Genomic DNA, 4,663 nt, shown 5'->3' on the forward strand with positions numbered 1-4,663 from the left:
TCCCCCAGCCAGACTAAGCTGGTCTACTCCCTGTGTAAAGTCCCCCAGCCAGACTAAGCTGGTCTACTCCCTGTTTAAGGTCCCCCAGTCAGACTAAGCTGGTCTACTCCCTGTTTAAAGTCTCCCAGCCAGACTAAGCTGGTCTACTCCCTGTTCAAAGTCCCCCAGCATGGCTTGTATCAACTATCGAGAACGATAAGGGAAAACCCCTTAGTGGGGGGTCATTGCAACAGCGGTATCAGTTGAGTTAGAAATATCTACACATCGATATAACGAGTGATATAAATAGTGGTTAACCCTTTACTGCTGAAGTGAGCTCGGCGCTAGGTCGTGAATTCGATCCACGGTGGATTATTATCAATTATAGTTCCCTTTATTAATTTTTTTAACTTTATACACAAAGAGTCCACATGCGACTTAGGTGTAGGGGCAAACAGCCCTAAAGGATGGGTTGAGCTACTAGGAATCTCTTTATCGAACGTCTTTAAACAGGATAGGGGAAAGCCAGCCTTTCTGAGAACGGACCTTATTTGCGTAGGATAATAGGTGAATAGGTCTGATGCGGCGTCAACTTGACGTTCACTCTGCGTCAGGAGTGGGGGTAAAATGTGGAAATTCAACAAACACGACGACATCTAGTGGAGAAATTACGAAACATTTTTTTCATTTCCCTCAATACAATTACAATATGGCGGAACCTGAAGCTACTCGAGACTCGCATCAGGGATTTAAGACGCAGCGTTGACGCTAAAGTAGGGGAAGTGGAATGAAAAACACGCGTCACTTCACGTTGGGTTCGCATCGCACCCACGTTGGAATGAAAAACAGACCTTCGATTAGCATCAAGTACAAAATCGGTTTGTAATTCCTCCGCTAGATGTCATGTTTGTTAATGTTCGCTCCCCGGTAGGGCAACCTAGCGCTTACAAGACGAACTACCGTTCAAGCTAGCTAGGCAGGCTAATACTGTCTACTGTAAATACCTACACAATCTACAATACCTGCCTCGGTGGCGTAGTGGTCAAGACGCTCGCCTGGTAATCAGGAGGGCGTGGGCTCGATCCCAGCCGAGGTATGGAATTTCATCCTCATTTATTTGAGAATTTGACCACATAATAATGGAGCTCTAAGGGTTAGGTGGTAGAGAACGCCTAAGGCGTTAACCTCGCCTAGTGGTTGCCTTCCACTCAAGAGTCTATTATTATTATTAATACAAAGTATGTAAAATCCATGTTGAACTATGTATAGTACAATCAATACAATCATAAGTCCGCTTAATTAGCTACTTGGGAACTACGGTAGTTTATCAGTACACATGTTACACCTGTTTATATCACGAAGTACTCAGATATTATCACCTGTAGTATACACACAATTACCACCTGGTGACCTGTATCTAATCAGTGAAATAATACCTTGGGCAGTGGTTACTACACTGATTAGTTGGACCCTTACCTGACTTTGTTTCACTGTCGGAGAAAGCACTGTGCAATATAGCTTCCCCTTTTAGAGATTCTCTACCATTGCACATGTGACATGTTCGGCAACAATGCCTATTTTTTTGCTGTCACATTGATCTGGACAAGGAGAAGAAAAGTTATTTAAAACTCTGTACGTAAAACACTCTGTAAAACACTCTTTGTTTATTAGACCAATCACATGCAGTTTAAATTTATTACTCTTTATTGTTATTAATAGTCAATAAAATTATTAGGTTGGTATTTTCACTATCGTATTGACCTCCTGGATCTATGGTTTGAGTATTTTTTAAAAAAATTCCGACCACCCTGTATTATGTGCATATAACTACATACATATAGTACATAGGTACAAGTTAGTCACACTACTAGGTATGTATGTAGTTATGTATCTACTACCTAGTCATTGTAAATATTGTCTCAATGAAATAAAATTTTAAATCAATCTCTCCTCACTAAAGTCTGTAGTCCAGGGCCGAGATCGCGATATTGTGTCTGCGTGATGGGCCAAGGTGTTGAACTAAACTTGGTCACTTAGTCAGGAATGGGCTATAGGTCTCCTAAATAAGGGCTGAAGTAGTCATGCTATTGCTATTTTCAAGCTGGGTTGACTGCGTTATAGCATACCCTGTCTTATCGTCCCGAAAGCAAAGAGAGACAGGTTAGGAGAAAGCCAGCCGTTCCGAGAACGAACCTTAAATATATTAGAGATTTTCTTAGAAAACCTAAGCTGAAGATCTTTTTTCCTCTCCTTCTTTATTCCTTGTTTTTAGCTAAATCCCCTTTAGGGGTGAGCTATCGCTATTGCTATTTTCAGGCTGGGTTGACTGCGTTATAGCATACCCTGTCTTATCGTCCCGAAAGCAAAGAGAGACAGGATAGGAGAAAGCCGGCCGTCCCGAGAACGAACCTTAAATATATTAGAGATTTTTCTTAGAAAACCTAAGCTGAAGATCTTTTTTCCTCTCCTTCTTTATTCCTTGTTTTTAGCTAAATCCCCTTTAGGGGTGAGCTATAATTTTTCCTTAAAGCGCGTTTTGCCTGTACCAAATTTATATTTCAATAATTCAGATTATTTTGTTTTTGATTTCAGATTTGACATCGGCACCTCTGACCAGAAAACTCGCCCAAAGAACCAACTCGAAACGGAATCTCAAAAACTAATCCAGACCAGAAAGACAAACCAAAAAGCAACAACTGGTGAACCAAAAGGAAAAGAAGTGAAGAAAGCCAGAAAATATCCAACTGTCCTGAAACTGACTGTCTGGTACCTACCTATTCGTTAACAGTTTGCTGTCAGTTTCAAATACCCATTGAAACTGACTAGCTGCAAAATTTGATAACTTCGTTAAAACAAGGCCCAATTCGTCCAAAGTATGTAAAATCCATGTTGAACTATGTATAGTACAATCAATACAATCATAAGTCCGCTTAATTAGCTACTTGGGAACTACGGTAGTTTATCAGTACACATGTTACACCTGTTTATATCACGAAGTACTCAGATATTATCACCTGTAGTATACACACAATTACCACCTGGTGACCTGTATCTAATCAGTGAAATAATACCTTGGGCAGTGGTTACTACACTGATTAGTTGGACCCTTACCTGACTTTGTTTCACTGTCGGAGAAAGCACTGTGCAATATAGCTTCCCCTTTTAGAGATTCTCTACCATTGCACATGTGACATGTTCGGCAACAATGCCTATTTTTTTGCTGTCACATTGATCTGGACAAGGAGAAGAAAAGTTATTTAAAACTCTGTACGTAAAACACTCTGTAAAACACTCTTTGTTTATTAGACCAATCACATGCAGTTTAAATTTATTACTCTTTATTGTTATTAATAGTCAATAAAATTATTAGGTTGGTATTTTCACTATCTTAACGTTTTTATTAGAAACATTCTTTCGTTATCAAAGGAAGATAATGAAAAAATGGTCCCGTTGCAACCAACGCGTTGGTCGCGGGTTCGATATCCGCCCTGGGCGAGCTTCCTTTTCTCTTTGATTTGGGACGATAAGACCTCTGTTGTTACTCAGAAGATTATTTCATGTTATTGTAAATCTTAGAAATATGAACAAATTGAAATTAATAATTTAGACTTGATGCATTTAAAGATCATAGGTACTATCATCTGATGAGAGACATACTACCGGATGGGCATGCTACGACCCAGAGCACACGAGTCTAATGTAGCAGTTGTTTCATTGCTGGGAAATGAAAACGGCGATGAAACACTCATCTTTGAAAGTGATACAAGCCAGCCTAGTTAGCTTAGTTGGTATTGCGTCTGCCTTGTAAGCGCTAGGCCGCGGGTTCGATTCCCGCCCGGGGCGGATTTTATCCTGATGGGATAATATTCTTTCTCGGAACGGCTGGCTTTCTCCTATCCTGTCTTCCTTCTCTCTTCGATTTTGGGACGATAAGACCATAGCAGTTACAGTTCCGTCAAACCTCTTAGAAAAAAAAGAGTGATACAACATGCCCTAAAACTGTGTACTTTGCCCCCCAAATCGACTGATTCAGATATTCTTCTTTTCCCTACCCCACACATCATTATCGATTATCCGTCAAATTACAGGTGATATCAATTAGAGATGATAACATAAATTATTAGGAACCGGTGGCGTTTCAACGGAGAGGTTGGGGGTTCAAGTCGAATCCAATTTTTTTTCTAGCCGTTGTTTTTTTTTTTTTTTTTTTTAAAAATACAACCAAACTAACTGCTACTTTAAACGAGTAAAATCAATAGGTTTAGGAGCAATAACCGCAAGAGCGAGAGAGGGGGCTGCAGCTGACTAGCTTGGACTGTAGACATCAGGTTATAAACTAAAGGTGCGAGCAAACCTAGAGGGTGGAGCAGGATTCTATACCGGCTAGGGAACCAAGGAGTCAACGCAGTGAGACGTACGGGGGAACACAAATTTGGAAGTCCACCCCACTACGTCGGGGAGCAACACAATTAATCACCCCTACCGCACGGGAGCTGACGAAGCCCTAAATACGCGGGCCCATGCTCATGTAAATTATTACTAGTAGGGACCAACGCCCCCTGGCCCCGCGAACCTCAAACCACACCGACTATTCGCTGTCCATAGTCAATGCTTCTTAAGTCAGGTGTCCAAACTTTTTTATGGCCGGCGGAGCACGCAGCAATATGCTGGTAAACTCTACGGC

This window comes from Diaphorina citri, unplaced genomic scaffold (assembly GCF_000475195.1).
Source record: "Diaphorina citri unplaced genomic scaffold, Diaci psyllid genome assembly version 1.1 scaffold8168, whole genome shotgun sequence".
Classification (NCBI taxonomy): domain Eukaryota; kingdom Metazoa; phylum Arthropoda; class Insecta; order Hemiptera; family Psyllidae; genus Diaphorina; species Diaphorina citri.